This window comes from Zea mays, chromosome 10 (assembly GCF_902167145.1).
Source record: "Zea mays cultivar B73 chromosome 10, Zm-B73-REFERENCE-NAM-5.0, whole genome shotgun sequence".
Classification (NCBI taxonomy): Eukaryota; Viridiplantae; Streptophyta; class Magnoliopsida; order Poales; family Poaceae; genus Zea; species Zea mays.
Genome location: NC_050105.1, coordinates 118,294,934 through 118,319,400, shown reverse-complemented (window position 1 = coordinate 118,319,400; position 24,467 = coordinate 118,294,934). Strand labels below are relative to the sequence as shown.

The 24,467-nt window shown below is 42.6% G+C and overlaps 2 pseudogenes across 1 annotated transcript; one reads left to right on the top strand and one right to left on the bottom strand.

The window, feature by feature from the left end:
- The first annotated feature begins 4,282 nt into the window (after positions 1–4,282).
- Positions 4,283–8,651, top strand: LOC109942902 (ubiquitin carboxyl-terminal hydrolase MINDY-3-like; annotated as a pseudogene). Its single transcript, XR_002749368.1, has 7 exons — positions 4,283–4,329; positions 4,684–4,762; positions 5,741–5,896; positions 6,206–6,296; positions 6,383–6,568; positions 6,996–7,067; positions 7,721–8,651. The product of XR_002749368.1 is annotated as a ubiquitin carboxyl-terminal hydrolase MINDY-3-like (transcript).
- Positions 8,652–17,241: 8,590 nt separating this feature from the next.
- LOC109943069 (G-type lectin S-receptor-like serine/threonine-protein kinase At2g19130) lies at positions 17,242–19,562 on the bottom strand (annotated as a pseudogene).
- Positions 19,563–24,467: the final 4,905 nt, after the last annotated feature.

The following is a 24,467-nucleotide window of genomic DNA, read 5'->3' as shown; positions in this document are numbered from 1 at the left end:
GCGATCACGTCCCATTTAAGCGATTTTGACGTGTGACAAGGGGCTAAAGGTGCGACCGTCCCCTTAGCGATTTCAACGTGTGACAAGGGGCTAAAATAGGTGCGTGGCCAATGTTAGTGCTGTGCTGTCGCTATCTCTGACTTGCTCAAGAGATAGTCAAATGCAATGGGCGTTCAGTGCACGTTTTACTGACCTGTCTTCCTGTTCCTTCTAGATAATAGTCTAAACTAGCTATTGACAATTAACGCACTATATACTTATGAGTCTCTTATTCTAGAAAAAGTCAAGGAGATTTAAGTTTCTAAAGCAGCTATTGAGAAACGCGCGCACTATATACTCAATTCGGGTCAAATTTAATTTGTGAAGTGTATCATTAAAATTGATGCACAAAGCTTGTGTGTGTTCGTGAGACAAAAATGCGTGTTTGATTCGTGGCTAACAGTACCACACTTTAGCTAGAGAACGTATCTAGTGCACATAGAATTTTAGTGCATATGATGCAAATATTAAATCACCACCACCTATCTTAAATCTAACGTATGTAGTTATTTAGTATATTTGTTAAGGACACCCTCCGACGTGGTAGACTGTAGTGGTGGAAGATGTTATTTGTAAATTACAATGATCAACCAGAGACGTTAGATCTGAAATGGATATTGATGATTTAATATGTGCACCATGTGCACAAAGCTTTCATGTGCACCGGATATGTCCTCCTTTAGCTAAGGTTAGTCGTACGAATTGAATAACTAAACTTAGACAAAAAGTTAGGCAAACTGTGGCAAGTAGGGCTGGGCAAAAACACCGTAACCCGAACCCGAAATACCCGAAATCCGAATTTCGTTCTAGAATTTCGAGTAGCAACTTGTAAAATCCGAATTTATTTCGGGTAATTCGGATATCATAATTGGGTACCCGAACTTTCATGTGTCATGTACTCATGTCATTTCTAATTATTAATTTGTGCATCTTTAATTATGTGTCTGTGTGCATATGACTTATGATTGTATATTGTTTGTGTTTTTTTTGTCCATGTATATCATTATTTAAACTGTATTTTTATACTAATTTAATATGACGCAACAGTTCGAATAGTTCAAAAATGCTCGAACCCAAAATTCCGGGTACCCAAATTTTCGGATATTGTAAAACCCATTGTAATTTCGGGTATTGATTCTCAAAACCCGAAATTTTAAATACCCAAATTACCCGATCCGAAATTTTTGGGTAACCCAAACGCCCACCCCTAGTGGCAAGTTAGGCAGTAAATCAAACATGCCCAAAATATCAACTACTCAACGATGATCGTGATCACTAGCTAGTGGAGTCGGACTTTTATGGTCAATAATTGATGCTGCTTGTCTTCTTCTGAGGTGATGTCTACGTATAAAAATAACATACAAGTAATTATTATAGAAAGGTATTCAGTTGTCTCCAACAGAAAATTCTATATATTCCTCTAACTTCATAGTGAAAATTTCTTGCTCTATAGCATCTAATGGTGTTATCTAAAACCTTTTCTAAATATAGAGTAGGCTCTTTCACCCTTATATATAAAGATCCTTTATCCATCTCTATACTTTAGACAACGAATTAAGCAAAACTAATATATATATATATATATATATATATATATATATAAGATTGTCAATAATATGTATCATGGGTACCAAGCAAAGCTTCATAGAAGATCCTGAGCCGAGGGACACATGGGCTTGTCCATGAGTCCAGGGACTCGGTGATAAGATCGGGAGGGACTCCACAACCAGGAGGAATCTAGAAGCACAAATATGTCAAATATCTGAATAGAATAAGGGATAAACTCAAATACATAGGGTACAACTCATACGACTCGTACTAGCCAACTTAGTGCCCACCATGTAACATTCGTTCTCCTTAGAATATAAAAGGGGGGAGGGGGTGAAAAAATCCTGAGGGCATCACAACGTCATCGAAAGATACAACAACCAAACTAGCATATACAGAACATAAGGTATTATCTCACATCAAAAGCATGAACCTGTCTAGAGCCTTAGACATTTGCTAGGGGTTGTGTAAGGACCAGGCCCCTGGCATTTGTTGGGGGTTAAACAAAGCATCTAGAGCTCAGGTACTCTCAAGGGGGCCCGACCATAACCAAGGTCTCAACCTCTTTGGGATCTCGAGCATTCACATGTAAGCCATAATTGCTACATAAATCCCAAGTATCAGACTACAATAATTTTACTGATCAAATATAGGGTGCAGACTAATAACAAAAATGTACTTACTGCTTTGCCCTTAACTGCGTCGGTATCTATATAGGCTAGTACCGTAAAAAAGAGAGAGGCAATTTTGGTTCCTGTTTGCAGTATGTAATGGACTACTTGCTCAATGTATGAGTTGCTATTAGTTTAATATTTTTTATCTTGTATCGCTGCAAATGCACATTGTCTGCATGATAGATTCCTTCTTTGAATATGATCTTGGAGCACCAGGCCGTGCTTTGATAGTTCCTGACATGGTTCTTAGGCTAGCAAGCTTAAACTAACATGAGATGTCCAAGGCAACTCTGTTAGTGTTTCTGAAGACCAGATCACCAGAACTAGGGTTTTCAATGAGCATTTCAACAACAAACCCTTTTAGTCCCATGCAACTTGGGTACCTAGAGTTGAAATCCAATAGAAACCACAATTCAAGGTTTTGTCACTGGATATCTGTTTTCCATTCAAGGCTAAATCTTTGGATATATTTCATCCTTTCAAATATGCTTTTACTACCTATTTGCACATAAACTTTGGCTTTCCTCGGTCTCTCTCTCCATTACTATCGCGCCTTAGGCCCACTACACATTGGTGCCCTTGGAGGTCTCTGTTGGACATACCCAAAATCTCAATTGTTATTGGACAAGTTTTTTTATTCAATTGATGCCACCCTTAGCTAATCACATATATCATTGTTCCGTACTTAGTCCCTTCTTGTATGGCCACAAATACATCACAATATATGCATTTCTGCAACACTTATTTGCTGAACACGATGTTTTTTAAGCCGACATTCTACAACATACAACATGGCAATTAGCAAGTCTAATCGCGTTCTTATAAAACTTGTCTTTTAGCTTCTGTGGTATCCTCTTGTCACATAGAACGCCAGATACTTGGCGCCTATTCTTCCACCCTACTTTGATTCTATGGCTAACATCTTCATTAATATCCTAATCTCTTTGTAGCATTGAGCCTAAGTACTGAAAGGCATCCTTTCCAAGCACTACTTGACCTTCTAAACTAACATCTCATTCCTCACGTGTAGTGGTGCTGAAGACACATTTCATGTATTCGGTTTCAGTTCTACTAAGTCAAAAACCTTTTGGCACTAGAGTCTAGTCTCCTGCCATAACTCCATTTTTCTATTTACTCATGCTTGGCTTTAATCAACTAGCACTACATCGTTTGTAAAAAACATACACCAAAGGATACCCCTTTGTATATTCCTTGTGATCCTCATCCATCACCAAGAAAAAAGGTAAGGGTTCAAAGTTAACCCTTGATATAGTCCTATTCTAATAGTAAAGTCATCTGTGTCCTCATTACTTGTTCGAGCACTAGTCACAACATTGTTGTATATGTCCTTAACGAGTCCAACATATTTTCTTAGAACTTTATGTTTGTCCAAAGCCCACCACATAATATTTCTTGGTATTTTATCATAAGCCTTCTCTAGGTCGATGAAAATTATATGTAGATCCTTCTTCCGCTCCCTATACTGCTCCATCACTTGTCTTATTAAGAAAATGCTTCCATGGTTGACACTTTTGGGTTTCGTCTTGTATTAGAATGACTAGGTTCAACATTGGCTCGCCAAACCTATCACAACCCTGCTCCTTTACCTGGGTTTGGGGCCTGCTATGTTGAGACAACATATACAGAGTTCAAAGTAGCCTTTCTAAATTCATGTATTTTGTTTTGGTGATATTTTGGTATATTTAGTAGAGACTATTTTGTATTAATGAAGGTCCTGATACACCAATTTTAGGATCTAAGTCAACAACACCTTTTCATAGAGTAAGGGGTGTTTCTTTGGGATTATAATCTGCCCAGATTATATAATCCAACCACTTTTGAACTAACACTTAGCTCAAAAATTGTTGGATTATATAATCTGGGCAGATTATAATCCCAAACAAACAACCCCTAAGTCTGTTGTATATCTAGGATTATGGTCCTAGAGCCTAGAGAGAGCAAGATATAGGGAAGTTAACTGAAGCATCTCAAATGTTGTTTGGTAACATTTAAAAGCAAGGATGTCTAGTGGGCCTACCTTGGATTATCTTCACAGACCAAAGAAACTGTTTGGTGTGTATATTTTGTTGTGTAATGAACTTATAATACAGATGTTAGGAGTATTTTTGTAAAATGGCACTTGGTGCTAATGATAGATCTATGTCACGATCCCTGCTTAGGGAACACAAGAAGGTGCTATTATTAATTTATTTGTCATCGTGGGTCGTGGCTTGCTCTAGTCATTTACTAGAAACTTCTTCGGATTGACAAGGCCAAGTACCAACATTTACAATCTTGCACTATTTGTTGCATGTGCACAAAGTTGCTTGGATATAAAAACAGTGCTAAACATATTATGCTTTTCACTACAGAACTGAAGGACACATATTCTTCTTTGTCTTACTGTTTAAAACAATTGCAGGTTTAGCTCTGATCCAGAAACAACTATGGGACTTGTACAACATGAAGGAGGTCCTTGTGGTGTCTTAGCAACCGTGCAGGTATATGAGATTCCTTCATTTTCTTATGGGTCAAATTCACCAGTCGCTCATGAAATTGTTTACCAGTGCAATCTAGGCTCCTAAACTTTTTAGCCGTGATATCGAGGTCCCTAACTACCTAAACTTGGTTCTTAACTTATTAAGTGTGCGAGTTGAGGTTCAAATACTTGCCTACTCTGTCTGTAGTATGTCTCAATCTCAAGAACTGCTAAATCAGCATTAACATAAGTAGGTACTTGCTAATTAAGGAGATCTGAAGCTCAAGTGTAACACTTAGCAAGTTAAGGTACCAAAATCTCCATTTTATAAGCTTTCAGGGAGCAGGTACAAGTTTAAGGACCATCAGTGCATCTTTTTTCTTAATTCTAACTACTTGAATGTAATTTGTGGCATATATTGGGGTCAGAAAGCTTCTCATTCCCTTATATTCTGCTCAAAATTTCATTGTGCCTTAAAGTGTTGACTTCTAATGTTCTGTTTTTAGTTTCTGACCATGTGTTATCAATGATGTGGATTAAAAAATTGAAAATGTATGTTGCTTTCATGTATTCTAGATATAATTTTAATTGATAAAATGGTAACTACTAATATTCCCCTTCTGCCAAGTGGAAGATACATCACCAAAACCATTTCACTTAACTTCCTTGAAGAACGTTCACGTTGGTATCATCTTTCTCATTCAACTCCACAGTATCATTTAGATCCATCCTGATGAAAGAAATCCTTTTTTTAATAATCTGAAGTCCAGACAGACATGCTTTGAGGAGATAGGTTGGTGTATCCAATTGTTGCATCATTTTTTTAATTAAGATAACTTCTCAAATATATACTCCTTTGTATACATGAAGTCACTATCTCACTTTAAAGTTTCATGTTTTTTTTCAATAATCTAACTATCTACTTCATTGCCTGTTGCTGAATTCTTTTTGCGCTCTGCAAGCTTAACATTTCTGATGGTAGCTTATAATTGGTTTGCAGGCTTATGTCCTTAAATATCTTTTGTTTTTTTTCTGATGACTTGAGTAATCCAGAGATCAGTAACCCGCTGTATACTCTGGGACAAAGACGCTTTTATCAGAGTTCTTTTGCTGCAGGGGATGATTTTTCATCCCTTACTGATGATAGAAAGACAAGGTGGTTTCTCGTTCCTTCCAAATGGTGCCGATTTCAGTATTTTATGTCATTATTTATCTGTTCACTGTTTTCTACGAGCCACTATTCTTATGGAATGCTGAAATATTAACATTTTGGATAAATTGAATGCACACAATTTTCGAATAATTACTCTAAAGAAACATACATGTATTTGCTGGAGACTCCAAATGGTTGCATATCTGTTTTGTGTTATATAATAATATTATACACTCCATAGGATATACATCAATGTACTCTTGATATTTTTTCTTTAAGCTAAATAACTGTCACTGATGATGTTCTTTGTAGAGCATTGGTTCATGCTATGGTGGAGATTCTTTTTTTATGTGGAACTGGGAAAAGAGCTGTTGTAGCATCTGTTGCACGTGCCAATCGTGGAGTAAGTGGATGTTGTGGTGATCAGTTGATTATAATCTTTGAGATATTTGGATGTGGCTAATAATGCTCTTATGAAACTTATTGCAGAAAATTGATGCAGCTTTGGAAGATCTTTCTGTCGAATCAGCAGTGGATCTGCAGAAAGTTCTTAAAACAAGTACATTTACTTCAAGGAAGGATGCATTCAACACCCTTTTGGCTAACATTCATTTGTTTCAAAGTCGACTGGGAGCCATGCTATTTCTTATCTCTGCTTTGCTTTCACGAGAATTAGTATGTGTTCGTTAGTACTAAAGTTCTCAACTTGCTTTCATGAGGATTGGTCCCCTCTTGACCCAATCTTATGTTCTAGTTGAAAACATAGTTTTTCAATCTTAAGTTCTAGTGGAAAACAAAGTTTTCATTTGTTAAGGCCCTGTTTGTTTCCTTCCAGGATTATATAATCTAGCTTATGGATTATATAAGCACCTAATGACCTGCTTATAGATTATCATAATCTAGGTATCTAGATTATATAATACACCTAATAATCTGTGTTGTTTGTTTGTCTCTTAAGTCTTAACTTATTTAAGCTGAATTATATAATCTAGAGGGTAAACAAACAGGACCTAAGTCACTTAAGTGCCCATCAACCTGTTTGCTGAACCATGTCAACACTATCTTTATATTCTGACCATGTATAACTGTCCTTTAAGTACAGGAAGATATCCAAGCAGACAGGGATGATCCAAGCCAGCCATTGGTCACTGCTCCATTTGGTCATGCTTCACAGGTATAGATATCATTGTCATAAACATACTGGGTTGTCCCAAAACATTAGGCTACACATATTTCAAAATCCAAACTTTGTTATCTTCGACTAACAATTAGTCTAATTATATGGAAAGTTTCTGCTACAATAGTGATTACATTGGATTTGTATAGAAATATTTTATAGCAATCAAACCTTTGTTAGCACAAATGATATATGTAAAAGAGAAATCCGTGGGCAAAGTATGACCTTGAGGACTGCATCAAGCCAAACCGCACCTTATACTCTAAGCCATATGGACCACCCGCTCGATCCGCCCCTGTGACCGACTTGGGCGATTAATTGCGATTGATCCAAACCGACTTGGACGATTAATCACGACTAATCTTGATTAATCAGACGACTTGAAAACAGTGGTTGTTGGCTCCAAACCCATATCCACACTCACCTAGCCAACAGAACACACATATCTCTGTGTTTTATACTCTATACTTATAAATGGAAATTGTATCAACATACGGACATGGACACTTTGCTAGTAAGATATTATTTGCCAGTACCATGTTTATATTACATTATAGTAACATTTTATTCTATATTTATTTTGCACAGCTTTCATCATTATTAATACAATTGTGGTCAAATAAGATATAGTGACTTAATTGTCTTATCAGGAAATTGTGAATTTATTACTCTGTGGAGAGGCTGTTCCAAATGTATTTGATGGCAAGATGGACCTTGGTGGTGGCATGTCCTTGAAGGGCATACCAAACAATGTTGAAGTTGGTTTTCTTACCCTCCTGGAATCACTAAATCTCTGCAAGGTTGGTCAGTACTTGAAGTGCCCAAAGTGGCCGATATGGGTTGTGGGAAGTGAAAGTCACTACACAGTCCTTTTTGCCTTGAACCCCAACGTTCAAGAGGAGAATGAGCTGGAAGAGCGCGAATCAAAAATAAGGAGGGCTTTTGATGCCCAAGATCAAAGTGGAGGTGGAGGCTTTATCAGCGTTGAGGGCTTCCAACAAGTCCTCAGGGATACTGACATAAATTTTCCTTCGGATAAACTCGAGGACCTATGTAATGCTGGAATTATAGTATGGAGTGAATTCTGGCAAGCATTGCTACAGTTGGATAAAAGGGCTGGAGGCATGAAGGATCCAACTGGTCTTATGGGCAAGAAGCAATTCACCATCTTCCACTTCAATGGAATTGCCAAGTCTGTGCTGAATGGGAATGCGAGTGCAGGTGGTTCATGTCCTATACAGAGACCCAGGTTATGCAAGCTAAATGTCACTGTCCCCCCAAGGTGGACTCAAGATGAGTATCTGGCTGATGTTGTAAGCGCATCAACCAGCAGCAGCAAGGACGACAGTATTCTTTCTCTAGCTCCCCCAGGTCAGACTAATCAGCACGCACCATTGGTGGACTGCATTAGGACACGGTGGCCACGAGCTGTTTGTAGCTGGGTTGGAGATGTTCCAAGCATTGTCTGACACAGTGGATGTCGTGTGCGCACTAGTCGCTCTAGCTATGTTGCTCGTAACCTCGTTCTGAAGAATCTGCTCAGAGCAAGCCACTTGGAGCTTCCTGATTGTTCATGCCCTGCAAAAAGGAATCGCCCAATTACATGGTTTGTTCGGTCAAAATGAGTGATGTTTTAATGCGTGTTATTAATCAAGGGCCTGGATATTTTTTTTTGCTTTTATTGACATTAGATGTACACTTGATTTATGGATATGTTGTGTCTTGGGTTACATTCTTTTCTGTACACATATAGTTTCGTTTGTGTTTTTCATTTCATCTGACACAGTGAGTTGTCTAGCCAGAAGCCTGTTGAGTAAACAAGGATCAAACAATCAAACTTGAACGATCATATCATGCCGCTGTACTCTTTGATTTTATGTTTGGGTCAGTTTGAATTTGCTTAGGCACTTCCCATTGAGACGCACTCTCTGGGATGTGTGGGTCGAAATAAAGCCATGTATTGAAACTTATGAAGTATTTTATGTTCTATTATCACTGTTCAAATTTGTTGATCAATTGAACTGTAGTTCAAATAGTTTAGTTAAGGTAAGTTGTTTGCCGAGGTTTACCACATAATGATAAATCTCGTGCACTTTTTTCTAATCTCAGGTACATGAGCTTCAGGGATACTTGATGGAATGAGAGTAGTGTACCGGTGTATGTTTGTTGATATATATATATATATATATATATATATATATATATATATATATATATATATATATATATATATATATATATATATATATATATATATATATATATACGGCGCTGCTAAAATGCACCTGGGTGCATTATCTATATTGAATGCACCCAGGCGTAAGTCCTGTTTCGCGCGCCTCCCCGCCCCCCCCCCCCCCCCCGCCGCCGCGCGCATCCTTATCCCCGCGCCGCCGCCGTCTCCTCCTTCTTCCTCCGATCCTCTAAACCTAGATCCCGCCGCCGCCGAGCGCCTCCCTGTCCTCGCGCCGCCGCGCGCCTCCCTGTCCCCGCGCCGCCGCGCGCCTCTCTGTCTGCGTGCCTCCCTGTCCCCCGCATTAGGTGGGATTGCAAGCCCGCATTATGTGTGATTGCAACTGTTGTATAATTTTACTCAAATATCTGTTAAAAAATATAAATAAAATGATTGCAACCGATGGTGTGTTGTAATTGCAACTGCTGGTGTAGTGTGGATGCAACTGCTGAGTTGCTCTTATGTGATTGCAAGTACTGAATAACTCTGAGAAATTTTGTTAAAAAATATGATTGCAACTGCTGGTCTGGTGTAATTGCAACTGCTGGTCTGGTGTGATTGCAACTTCTATATAACTATGTCCAAAAATCTGTTAAACAAACAAGATTGCAACTACTGGTCTGGTGTAATTACAACTGTGGGTCTGTTGTGATTGCAACTTCTATATAACTATGTCCAAAAATATGTTAAACAAACAATAATTGCAACTGCTGTCTGGTGTAATTGCAACTTCTGATCTGGTGTGATTGCAACTTCTATATAACTATGTCCAAAAATCTGTTAAACAAACAATGATTGCAACTGCTGCCTGGTGTAATTGCAACTGCTGGTCTGGTGTGATTGCAACTCCTATATAACTATGTCCAAAAATCTGTTAAACAAAACAATGATTGAAACTGTGTCTGGTGTAATTGCAACTGCTGGTCTGGTGTGATTGCAACTTCTATATAACTATGTCCAAAAATCTGTTAAACAAAACAATGATTGCAACTGCTGTCTGGTATAATTGCAACTGCAAGTCTGGTGTGATTGCAACTTATGTGAAGAGGTTGAGCCGTTCGCGGAGGAGCCGTTCACGGAGAAAGAGGGGCGGAGGCGGGAAAATGAAAAGGTTCTGTCCGGAGCGTGCGGGAGGGACGAAACCGGCCTGGGTGGGACGGTTGGCTCGGACCTGGCACATAGGTTCGGCCTGGGTGCATTCTCTATATTGAATGCACCCAGGTGTAATATATAAATACATATATATATATATATAAGTACAATAAGCCCAGGGCTCCGATGCGGTCTGCACACCTGGTCAGGGATTCCTGTAGTTAAATAGAGCCCAGGGCGCTAAATTATAATACGAGTTATGCTTATGTGTGTATCAGTTTATGCAAATATAGTCTGCGCATATTACGTGAATCGGGCCCACGATCCTGCCCACGCGCTCACAATTATCTAGTCCCACGCCGTCACTATAAAAATACCCCCACGCCGCCAGGGATTAGGTTTTAGCGGCGGCGGGGGTTCCCTCGGGCGTGCGAGCAGGCGCCCGTGAGCAGGAGAGCCCCGGCCGCCGCGACGCTCTCCAGCCGGCGAATTGGCGGTCGTGGAGGGGGCGCGAGGAGGAGCCTCAGCGTCCGCGGCGGTACAGCTTCAGGAGGCACCGGTCGGGCGCGGCGGAGTGGGCGGCGGTGGTGCTGTTCATGGTGCTTGCGGTCGTGGTGCTGCTGGGCGCCGTGGCCGTCCTTGTGGTGGTGCTGCTGCTGCAGCCCCGCGTGCCGTACGTGGCGGTGCGGGCGGGCTGGCGGTGCTCCGCGCCTACCCGTTCCGCGTGCCCGCCAGGGGCATCCTCCCGCTGGCGTACGTGGTGCGCGCGCAGGGCGCCCCGCTTCTTCTGGCCCAACGGCACCGTGCTCCCCTTCAGATGCATCTCCAAGTCCAAGTTCTTGTTCTTCTGACCGTCGTGCCCTCTGTATTGTCTAGTGGCTACTCTTCTGACCTCAGTTCCATGGCCGAGCGTGAGCGTGACGGATCAGGATTCAGGAACAGCAAATGGCTTCATCGTTTTCTTTCTTGTCTTGGATTCGTTCAGTTATTAATTCACCCCCATGTCGCATGTATAGGTCGGCAAAAAAGATTTTGTCTTGGGTTCTTTCTTATTGCATTTTACGCTTCCACTAAAAAGCAAGTGCCACATTCGTCGTTTTAAAATAGATCATTGATTTACGCTAAAATTCGTATTCATTTACGCTGTTTCGGATCACGTTTTACGCTTAAATCCACCTGACCTAGAACCCGAGCACGATCGGAGCGTGATTTTGACGTCGTAATTTAGGCCACATTCGTTGTTACGAAATAGATTGATGATGTACGATAAAATTTGTACCCATTTACGCTGTTTGGTTCACATTTTACGCTGAAATTTGACCAAGCCAAAATCCGTGCACGATCGAACGTGATCAATCTACGCTATTTTAGCTAATATAGGATTTACGCTAAATTTCGTATTCATTTACGATGTTTTAGCTCACGTTTTACGCCGGAATCTGCCCTAGCTAGAACCCGCGCGCGATTGGGTGCACGCGATTTTCACGCCGTAATTTTGGGCTTCGTTTGCTGTTACAAAACAGATATATGATTTACGCTAAATTTCGTACTCATTTACGATGTTTTAGCTCACGTTTTACGCTGGAATCCGCCCGAGAAGAACCCGCGAACTGCGGCTGTAAATTAAAATTTATTTTCTTCTACTAATGCTCCTCGAACCGTAATTGTCCCTTTATTTACGCGATTATGCAGCACGTCTTTCCTTATATCAAACCGGTCAAGATTTATATAATGCATGGTTTATGCTATCATGTTACACATCGTTATGCAGTCGTAAACGGTGTGCACATGGTAATATTCGTTTCCGTGAGTCAAGGTACAAAATATCCCTTCTATGCATGATTTATGCACATTACTACATATATTTATGCGTGCGTATTTGTTTCCTCCCGTAACTGCGCCTTTATTTACGTGCACGAAGAGCACGTCTTTCCTTATCTCAAAACCGGTGGGAGATTTTAAATGTTGGAGCTTATGGTAATGCTTGAGTCAAGTTTTAGAAACAATAAATTCAGTCTTTATCATTTAATCAATGTGGTCTCTTCGGCGACCGGGCTAGCGCGAGGGCAGGGAGGGCGCGGGCGCGGCGGGGCAATGACGCGGCGGCGGCGCGTTGACGGCGGGCGAGGGCGAGGGCGCGGCGGCCAGGCGTGGGCGAGAGCGCGGCGGGGCGAGGGCGAGGGCGCGGCGGCAGCGTGGAAGCAGCAGCGACACGGTAAGAGAGAGTGAGAGAGTAAGAGAGAAAGGAGTTACCACAGACGCTATGTACGCGCTCTTTGCCGAGTGCCCGCGATCTGGCACTCGGCAAAGATTTTTTTTAATTTTAAAATACTCTTTGTCGAGTGCCCCCGATCCGGCACTCGGCAAAGTCCTCTTTGCCGAGTGTCCCCGGGCGACACTCGGCAAAGGTTATTTCATTATACTTTGCCGAGTGCCACCCAGTTGACACTCGGCAAAGACTTCTTTGACGAGTGTCATCTCTGGACACTCGGCAAAGTATATTTTTATTTTTTTTTTATTTTGGCAACCAAACTTTTTGTGGTATGTTCCTACACTATGTAGACCTACATGTACCATTTTGGGACAATTAGAAAAGTGTTTTCTATAGCTAGTAGATTTAGTTCGTTTATTTGAATTTCTTTGGAAAATTCACATTTGAACTGCAAGTCACTCGAAACTTGGAAAATCGTGCATGCAAACATAATACTCATGCTATTTAGCACAAGTTACGACCGATTTCATGAGTGGACCAGAAACTTCGAGCACCATGCTCACTCAATATGGTCATGAACTTGCCATCTAGTTGTTTAAAAATTGTATAAAATACAAACAAAGTCAACAAATTATGAAACTTGTCCACGTGTCATGATACCACAACAGCACTGTACACCATTTTCGGCGGCCCCTGTTATTTTCGGCGGCTAACCTTTAGCCCCCGAAAATAACGGCCAATTTTCGGCGGCCGAGGTAGGCCGCAGAAAATAAATTTATTTTCGGCGGCCATGGACAGAGGCCGCCGAAAATTACGTAATTTTCGGCGGCCCCTGCCCATGACGTCGAAAATAAACTGTTTAAAACGGTCAGCGCTGACCTTTCTCTTTCTCTCTTCTCCCGACCGCTCTTTCTGTTCTGTTGCCCGCGCCGCCGCTCTCACCGCCGGACCCGCGCCGCCCTGCTCCTCACCACCGGTCCCGCGCCGCCCTGCTCCTCACCGCCGGCCTTGCGCCGCCGCGCCGTGCCCTCCCCCGCGCCGCGCAGTGCCCCTGCTCGTGGGACGCGCGCGCGCTCGCCTGGCGTCGTCGCCCCAAAGCCGCCGCCACCGCCCCGAGCCGCCGTCGACCGCCGTTCAAAGCCCCGCGCTGCCCCCGTCGACCGTCGCCGTTCAATCGACTCCGTCGTCGTCGCCGTTGAAAGCCACGAACGTTAGGTATTTTTTTGCGTTATTTATTCAATATTTTTGGCGGTTGTTGTTTAATTGCCGCCGAAATTAATATATATTTGTGATTGTGTATGTTTAATTAGTTGTGTGATTAATATTATTATTTAATTCGATTTCATTAATGTATTAGTGGTATATGTGTTTTAGTAATTAGAGGTTATGCTGCCAAAATTATTGTGGGTCCTGGTAGCTTGCTGTGGTTTAGAATCTATCCTTGTCTATACATATAGGACCGATACACTTGATGAAATTGAATAATGGTTTCATGATATGGTTCGGTTTAACAGTCTCAGGCATGGTTGAAGACCGTGCATGGATATACAATGGCTGGAGTAGGAATGGACGTCATTCTGATGAGTGGGTAGCCAAGACCAAAGATTTTGTGGACCACGTATTCGCCTTGTCCTTAACCGGCACTGTCAGATGCCCTTGTAGGCGTCACGAAAACAGTATATTTCTTAATAAGGAAAGAGTTAGCCTAGATCTTTGTCAGTTTGGATTTATGCCCGGATATGAGGTGTGGGAACATCATGGTGAGGTAGTACCTAACAGGAATGTAGAAGAGGAGGAGAACAATGATTGGGCTGGCGATGATGTGATGCATGAGATGCTAGATTCGCTACGTCCAGAATTCAACCTAAGCTCCAAGGATCCTGCCACACCAGAGGTTTCCAGATTTTTTAAACTACTAAAAGACTCTGAAGAGCCGTTGCATGAACACACAGATGTGAGTATACTCGCTTTTGTGACTCGGCTCATGGCCATTAAGTCCAAGTACTTTTTCTCGAACAATTGTTACAATGAGATTTTAAAGTTATTAGGAGATGTGCTCCCAAAGCCTAATAAGTTGCCTAAAGACATGTACCATTCAAAGACAATTATCAAAGGTCTCGGTATGGATTATGAGAAGATTGATGTGTGCAAAAATAATTGTATGCTTTTCATGAAGGAGCATGCGGAAGAGAAAAAATGTCTGAAATGTGGACAATCTAGATTTGTGGAAGTCGTTAATGATGAGGGTGAGAAGGTGATGACAGATGTTGCACATAAGCAGCTCCGCTACTTGCCACTAACTCCTCGAGTGAAACGGATGTTTCTATCTAAAAAAACCGCTATGCACATGCGATGGCACAAAGGTGTCCGTGATAACGATGACCTAATCGTGCACCCTTCAGATGGCTGCTTACAACGCACAGGCGCAACAAGCAATGAACGTGAGTGTCTTATTTATTCTCAACACGCTCGATATTGGTTCTATAACTAATATATTATATTTGCAACAGTCTTGGTTTCCACAGCAGGCACAGCAGCAACCATTTGTTTTCCCTCAATTTCAGCCGCCGATGCCTCAGTGGGGATTACATGCTCCGCCACCTCCACCTCCACCTCAGGTTATTCAATTTAGTTAAGACTTGTCGTTTGTATCAACCTAATTTCAAATCTTTACTAAACTTGATTTTGTAGGGATCCGGGGTCATGGGCCACAACACGCCACCACCGGTCATACCAGCACCAGGAGGAGCTTATGCAGGGGAGGGAGCTTATGCAGGAGAGGTTAGTTTGAGAAACAATTTGTTTGAATAGTCGTTATACATGTAACCAATGCCGTTATTAATGTCATCTTTTTTTTAGGATCCAAACCCGTTACACGACTTCGTCGACCAGTTATTGGCTTCTGGAGGTAGTGGACACAACTCCAACGACCCCAATGTGTGATTAAGTTAGCTTTGTGCCGCACTGTGTTGTAATGAACTATTTGTGGACTTTATGTTTGTATGGACTATTTGTGGACTTTATATTTGTATGGACTCAAGTTTTATGTTGTGAACTCAAGTATGAATTTTCTGTTATTGTATGGAATTTCTGTTATTGTATGAATTTTTTATGAAATTCTGTTATTTTTCGCTTTTTTCAATTTTTTGCTCTGAAATTAGTAATTTTCGGCGGCCCCCCTGGCCGCCGAAAATAGAGATTTTATTTTCGGCATTTTTAATTTCTGGCGGTGGCTGACTATCTGGCCGCCGAAAATAATCTGTTATTTTCGGCGGCCAGGGAGCCAGCCGCCGGAAATAAGCTATTTTCGGCGGCTAGGCCCTGGCCGCCGAAAATAAAGCCTTATTTTCGGCCAGTTTTTTTTGGCGGCCAGAAGCCGCCGAAAATAGCTTATTTTCGGCGGCAACTGGCTTATTTTCGGCGGCTTCTGGCCGCCGAAAATGACTGTAGCTGTTGTAGTGTATCATATGTAGAGGCTGTGATAAAAATTTGAGAATGTTTCGAGAAAGTTGTGACGTACTATGTGTAGAAACCTAGGAGAACTATATTGAAACTCTATGATTTCATGTGTAGTTCTCCTAGGTTTCTACACATAGTACGTCTCAACTTTCTTGAAATATTCTCATTTTTTCACAGCCTCTACATATGATATCATGACACGTGGACAAGTTTCATGTTTTTTTGACTTTGTGTTTTATATAATTTTTAAACATGTGGATGACAAGTTCACGTCCATATTTAGTGAGCATGTTGCTCGAAGTTTCCGGTCCGCTCCTGAAATCGGTCGTAACTTGTGCTAAATAGCATGTGTATCATTTTTGCATGCACAGTTTTCCAAGTTTCGAGTGACTTGCAGTTCAAATCTGAATTTTCCGAAAAAATTCAAATAAACGAACTAAATCTACTAGCTATTAAAAACACTGTTATAATTGTCCCAAAATGGTACATGTAGGTCTACATAGTGTACGAACATACCACAAAAAGTTTGGTTGCCAAAATAATAAAAATAAAAATATACTTTGACGAGTGTCCAGAGATGACACTCGGCAAAGAAGCCTGATTGACACTTGGCAAAGAATCCTCTTTGCCGAGTGCCTACCTTCGGCCCTCGGCAAAGGTTAACGACCGTCATCTTTAGACGGCCGCTGACGGCTCTTTGCCGAGGGTTCGGCACTCGACAAAGCTGTCTTTGTCGAGTGAAATTCTGTACCGAGTGTCCTGCACTCGGTAAACGAGATCGTTACCGAGTGCAGGACTTTGCCGAGTGCGGCTCTCGGCAAAGGTTTCTTTGCCGAGTGCCCGACAAAAAGCACTCGGCAAAGGCCAGGATTCTGGTAGTGTTTGGAATTCTTAAACATGTATCTTTGTTCTTCCAATTTATCAATGACCAAAATAACTTCATTACAATTTGTAATCAAACGATTCAGGTTAGAGGTAGATCTGCTCCAGCGAAGTAGTTAGTATAATAGGTGATCTTAACATATAGCAACTACAAATATTAGCTCACTTCAAGCAAGCCCAGCACCCCCCCCCCCCCCAATAAACAAGAACGATTCTCCATTGGAGAGTGAAAAGATGTAGAAAAATGTTTCTACGATTAACAATTTTAGAGTAAAACTCTTGGAAATATCACATGTAGGAAAAAATTCATTTATACGCCAAGAGAAATAATATTACACGACGTACGACGTTACAAAAAATAAATTTATTTATACACTACAAGGCAAAACTGATGTTTGAAAAGCTACAGAGATGACACTCTCGTCTGATGTGATCCGCTTCCGGCAATAGCAGTGAGTAGCCTTGGCATCGGGGGAATTTCTACTTGGCATATTCCCTCCAGAAACTGCACCACCTCAATCATCGTGGGCCGATCCGACTCAAGATCCTGGATGCACCAGCACGCGACTCTGCAGACTCGTTCAGCTTCCTCCACGTTCAGCTCACCATGCAAGTCCGCATCCACAACGCTCAGAACATCTCCATGGAGAAGCTTGTGCGCAGCCTGCACAGGCAGATAGTCTCCTTGGCCTTCGGCACAACTGGACGAATGCTCGACATAGTTCCTCTTCCCCGACACGAGCTCTAGCAAGACCATCCCGTAGCTGTAAACGTCAACCTTGGGAGTAACAGGCGTCCCACTGATCCATTCCGGAGCAAGATACCCGACGGTTCCTCGCATCGTGGTCACGACGCGGCTGAACTCCCTCCCGAGAAACTTGGCCATCCCGAAATCCGCGATCTTTGGAGCGAAAGACGCGTCCAGAAGTATGTTCTGCGGCTTGATGTCGCAGTGTATGATGCAGTCCCGGCAGCCATGGTGCAGGTACCCTAGACCTCTGGCAACCCCGACAGCTATCTGGTATCTGGTGCTCCAGTCTAGAGGTGCACGACGGCGACAGCTCTGGAACTGGAACAGGTGGGAGTCCAGGGAGCCGTTCGGCATGTGCTCGTACACGAGTAGCCTCCTGTCGCCCTCGCAGCAGAACCCGATCAGCTTCACCAGATTTATGTGCTGGATGAATCCGACCGAGTTCACTTCTGCCCTGAACTGCTTCTCTCCCTGTGCGTTGCCCAGAGCTCCGTCGAGCCTCTTCACTGCTATGTCGGTCGAGTCACCTGCTAGGCGCCCCTTGAACACACAGCCGAAGCCACCCGCGCCTAGCTTCTCCGAGAACTTCTTCGTCGCGTCTTGCAGGTCAGCATACTTGAACGTAGCTATGCCAACGACGCTACCGCCTTTATCACTGTCAGCGATGGGTCTAGACCACCACTTCCCATTATTCCGCCTGCTGCAAATCACTACGACGACGAGAACCAAAACCAAAGCGGCAACACCAGCTACCATGGCAATCCTGTTGCCTTTCCCACTCTCTAGCTCTTTCGCATGCAGCAAGGCGAAGGTAAATCATCCCTTCGTTACCGTCAGCAGCTACGTTAACTAACTCGCCATGCCACAGGGAGCACCCATCTTCGCCGCCGTAAGAGTACGCGGTGCAAGAGCAGTTACTACTCAAGCAAGCCTGCGCGCATTCGATCGCGCTCGACGCGTTCGGCATGGCCTGGCGACCATTCTGGGGCAGCCTAACGCCTGGCATGGAGTAGAACTTGTCAGCTGGCACACCTGTCCTGTTCCTACCGTCGGCAGCACAGTTGAGCGGAGTGTTTCTGACGCACCCGCCTGTCCTGTCCTCGACCGCCCACTCCGCCGGCGACCGTACGGAGAACCCCCTCATGCAGTCGCAGGAAGGATCCGCGTCGGAAGCGCTGTCCGTGCAGACGGTGAAAGGGCCGCAGACAGCGTACACGTCGCACTGGTGCGCTGGCTGGTTGTTCACCGTCATCCAGTCCTGCCCGGTCCACACGCGCACCTGGTTCCGGCCGGAGACATGCAGCGTGGTGCGGATGACCGTGCTCTCGTCGAAGATGTTGTAGGTGAAGTAGACCTCTCGGGCGTTGTCGACGAAGGTGAAGTTGGCGAGAGGGGAGCCTGCAGACATCTCCGGTATCGCGCTGAAGAACCCACCGGTCCACGTGCTAGACCAGTACACGGCAGACGAGTTCCACAGCATCCTGGCGACCCCGTCGTGGCCCATCGTCGACGATTATAGACCTGAGGACAGATCGACGGAGTTCTTCCTCGAAACAAGCCGGCGGTCCAAGCCTGTGACCTTGTCCCACCCGATCTTTACGCCTGGTAGCTGGGTGTCCGTCGGGTAGTCGAAGCTCTCCCAGAATACGAGCGACGAGTTGGAGGAGCTGCGGAGGACGAGGTTGCCGCTGTCCAAGAGCACCGCGACGGTGTCGTTGCTTGTTGCGTTGGCCTGGGTAGAGGTAGACCAGACGGTGGTGGTGCCGCTCTCAGCTAAGACGACAGCCATGTTGCCGTCGCCAGAGATGGTGAGCTCCGGCGAGGTGGAGTTGGAGATCGGGTTGTCCCTGTTGGCTGTCCACACTGGAGTCAGCACGGGGACTTTGTCGAACCAAATGCCGAGGTAGTAGGAGCTCCCTGGGCAAAAACACCGTAACCCGAACCCGAAATACCTGAAACCCGAATTTCGTTCTAAAATTTCGAGTAGCAACTTGTAAAATCCGAATTTATTTCGGGTAATTCGGATATCATAATTGGGTACCCGAACTTTCATGTGTCATGTACTCATGTTATTCCTAATTATTAATTTGTGCATCTTTAATTATGTGTAAGTGTGCATATGACTTATGATTGTATATTGTTTGTGTTTTTTTGTCCATGTATATCATTATTTAAACTGTATTTTTATACTAATTTAATATGGCGCATGTGTTTCTATGAAGTTGACACAACAGTTCGAATAGTTCAGAAATGCTCGAACCCGAAATTCCGGGTACCCGAATTTTCGGATATTGTAAAACCCGTTGTAATTTCGAGTATTGATTCTCAAAACCCGAAATTTTAAATACCCAAATTACCCGACCCAAAATTTTTGGGTAACCCAAACGTCCACGCTAGTGGCAAGTTAGGCAGTAAATCAAACATGCCCAAAATATCAACTACTCAACGATGATCGTGATCACTAGCTAGTGGAGTCGGACTTTTATGGTCAATAATTGATGCTGCTTGTCTTGTTCTGAGGTGATGTCTACGTATAAAAATAACATACAAGTAATTATTGTAGAAAGGTATTCAGTTGTCTCCAACAGAAAATTCTATATATTCCTCTAACTTCATAGTGAAAATTTCTTGCTCTATAGCATCTAATGGTGTTATCTAAAACCTTTTCTAAATATAGAGTAGGCTCTTTCACCCTTATATATAAAGATCCTTTATCCATCTCTATACTTTAGACAACGAATTAAGCAAAACTAATATATATATATATATATATATATATATATATATATATATATAAGATTGTCAATAATATGTATCATGGGTACCAAGCAAAGCTTCATAGAAGATCCTGAGCCGAGGGACACATGGGCTCGTCCATGAGTCCAGGGACTCGGTGATAAGATCGGGAGGGACTCCACAACCAGGAGGAATCTAGAAGCACAAATATGTCAAATACCTCAATAGAATAAGGGATAAACTCAAATACATAGGGTACAACTCATACGACTCGTACTAGCCGACTTAGTGCCCACCATGTAACAGTCGTTCCCCTTAGAATATAAAATGGGGGGAGGGGGTGAAAAAACCCTGAGGGCATCACAACATCATCGAAAGAGACAACAACCAAACTAGCATAAACAGAACATAAGGTATTATCTCACATTAAATGTTAGACATTTGCTAGGGGTTGTGTAAGGACCAGGCCCCTGGCATTTGTTGGGGGTTAAACAAAGCATCTAGAGCTCAGGTACTCTCAAGAGGGCCCGACCATAACCAAGGTCTCAACCTCTTTGGGATCTCGAGCATTCACATGTAAGCCATAATTGCTACAAAAATCCCAAGTATCGGACTACAATAATTTTACCGATCAAATATAGGGTGCAGACTAATAACAAAAATGTACTTACTGCTTTGCCCTTAACTGCGTCGATCGGTATCTATATAGGCTAGTACCGTAAAAAAAGAGAGGCAATTTTGGTTCCTGTTTGCAGTATGTAATGGACTACTTGCTCAATGTATGAGCTGCTATTAGTTTAATATTTTTTTATCTTGTGTCGCTGCAAATGCACATTGTCTGCATGATAGAAACTGATTTTACTTCTTTGCCCAGTTTTATTTTTCGCTGCATCACAATTACTAAGTGCATAGTATCTCTTACGTACTCTGTTAATAAGGTGATTACATTGGATGGTTCCGGTTTTTTGTTAGCCTCCTTCCCATATCTGGAAATATGTTCCTGTTTTTAGTATATACTTAGCTACTTACAATGCATGGGCTGCTATCAGTCTAAGATTCCTTCTTTGAATATGATCTTGGAGCACCAGGCCATGCTTTGATAGTTCCTGACATGGTTCTTAGGCTAGCAAGCTTAAACTAACATGAGATGTCCAAAGCAACTCTGTTAGTGTTTCTGAAGACCAGATCACCAGAACTAGGGTTTTCAATGAGCATTTCAACAACAACAACAAACCCTTTTAGTCCCATGCAACTTGGGTACCTAGAGTTGAAATCCAATAGAAACCACAATTCAAGGTTTTGTCACTGGATATCTGTTTTCCATTCAAGGCTAAATCTTTGGATATATTTCATCCTTTCAAATATGCTTTTACTACCTCTTTCCACATAAACTTTGGCCTTCCCCTGTCTCTCTCTCTCTCCATTACTATCGCGCCTTAGGCCCACTACACATTGGTGCCCTTGGAGGTCTCTGTTGGACATACCCAAAATCTCAATTGTTATTGGACAAGTTTTTTTATTCAATTGATGCCACCCTTAGCTAATCACATATATCATTGTTCCGTACTTAGTCCCTTCTTGTATGGCCATAAATACATCACAATATATGCATTTCTGCAACACTTATTTGCTGAACACGATGTTTTTTAAGCCGACATTCTACAACATACAACATGGCAATTAGCAAGTCTAATCACGTTCTTATAAAACTTGTCTTTTTGCTTCTGTGGTATCCTCTTGTCACATAGAACGCCAGATACTCGGCGCCTATTCTTCCACCCTACTTTGATTCTATGGCTAACATCTTCATTAATATCCTAATCTCTTTGTAGCATTGAGCCTAAGTACTGAAAGACATCCTTTCTAGGCACTACTTGACCTTCTAAACTAACATCTCATTCCTCACGTGTAGTGGTGCTGAAGACACATTTCATGTATTCGGTTTCAGTTCTACTGAGTCAAAAACCTTTTGGATCTAGAGTCTAGTCTCCTGCCATAACTCCATTTTTCTATTTACTCATGCTTGGCTTTCATCAACTAGCACTACATCATTTGTAAAAAACATACACCAAGTGATACCCCTTTGTATATTCCTTGTGACCCTCATCCATCACCAAGAAAAAAGGCAAGGGTTCAAAGTTAACCCTTGATATAGTCCTATTCTAATAGTAAAGTCATCCGTGTCCTCATTACTTGTTCGAGCACTAGTCACAACATTGTTGTATATGTCCTTAACGAGTCCAACATATTTTATTAGAACTTTATGTTTGTCCAAAGCCCACCACATAATATTTCTTGGTATTTTATCATAAGCCTTCTCTAGGTCGATGAAAATTATATGTATATCCTTCTTCCGCTCTCTATACTGCTCCATCACTTGTCTTATTAAGAAAATGCTTCCATGGTTGACACTTTTGGGTTTCGTCTTGTATTAGAATGACTAGGTTCAACATTGGCTCACCAAACCTATCACAACCCTGCTCCTTTACCTGGGTTTGGGGCCTGCTATGTTGAGGCAACATATACAAAGTTCAAAGTAGCCTTTCTAAATTCATGTATTTTGTTCTGGTGATATTTTGGTATATTTAGTAGAGACTATTTTGTATTAATGAAGGTCCTGATACACCAATTTTAGGATCTAAGTCAACAACACTTTTTCATAGAGTAAGGGGGTGTTTGTTTGGGATTGTATTCTGCCCAGATTATATAATCCAACCACTTTTGAACTAACACTTAGCTCAAAAATTGTTGGATTATATAATCTGGGCAGATTATAATCCCAAACAAACAACCCCTAAGTCTGTTGTATATCTAGGACTAGTCGATTGCCCGTGCGTTGCGACGGCTTACAACAATACCCACGTAAACTATCCACCAAAAATTTTCAAGATCTTTTATTGATTGTCTCCGCTCTCCGTATAATATTATTTTGATTTGACTAACTGATGTTATTGTTTACTCCATGCAATATGTCTTGGTACAACACGACCAATGGAGTGAGCGATTAGAAGAGAGTTCACAACGACTGACTGAATGAACAAAGATTATAAAATGACATAATTCTACCATACAGAGACCAAATAAGAGAAAGTTTGTGAGCTCAAGTTTCTAAAATAAGTCATATAAACTCAAACTTATAAAAAAGATAGATCAAAATATGGAGTGATTGCTAAAGTGAGGCATCAATAAAAACTGGATGCACTCCATATAAATTATGCTACTTCGTAGCAATTACTAACGTTTAAAACCAACAAATAACCTTTCATTTTACTGTTAGTGTGACAAATCATTGTTACTCCATCCAATTCAGCAACCTCAAACACCATGGAGTCCATTGCGCTAATGTGGTCTGAGAAACGACCTAATGCTTGCAAGAGCCAAGAATGCCGTGTCGTGCTTAGGTTGTAGCCTCGGTCTGTAGTGCTAGCCCGGCCCGACACGATTATTTTTTTATTTTACAAAAAAACGTACATACATATATATAATTTATATTCAATAATAAAAACATATGAGCATGATGTTCTACTCGTTAGACAGCTTCACCTAGTGTCTTCTGTCTTTCTTCCATCAAGGCATGGGTTTGAACCCCACTTCCTACACTATTTTTTTACATTTTACGCTGATTTAATCAAATGGGTCGACGGGCTGGCCCAACACAGTAAGTAGGCCGGCATGACGTGCCTGGGCCAGAGTTGTAGCCCGCGCGCGTCTGGCCCGTGCCGGGCCGCCGTTTGGCCATCTATGTGGGTGTTTGGTTCAGCTTCTGGGCGGCTTCTGGCCGCCAGAAGCTGAAGCTCAAACCAAACGCCCAACTTCTCGCGCGACTTCTGGGCGAAGCGCTTGGGTAAGAAGCCGCCCGCCCACGGTCCTCGCGAAGCGGCGCTCAGTTGGCTTCCGTCAGAAGCCCACACGCACTTCGGCTAGGGTTCCCCGCAACGCGCCTCCGCCGCCGCGCACCGAACGGAGCACCGCCGGTCCGCACCGAACGCATCGCCGCCGGTATACGCAGGTACGGATTCCCTCCTCCGCGAA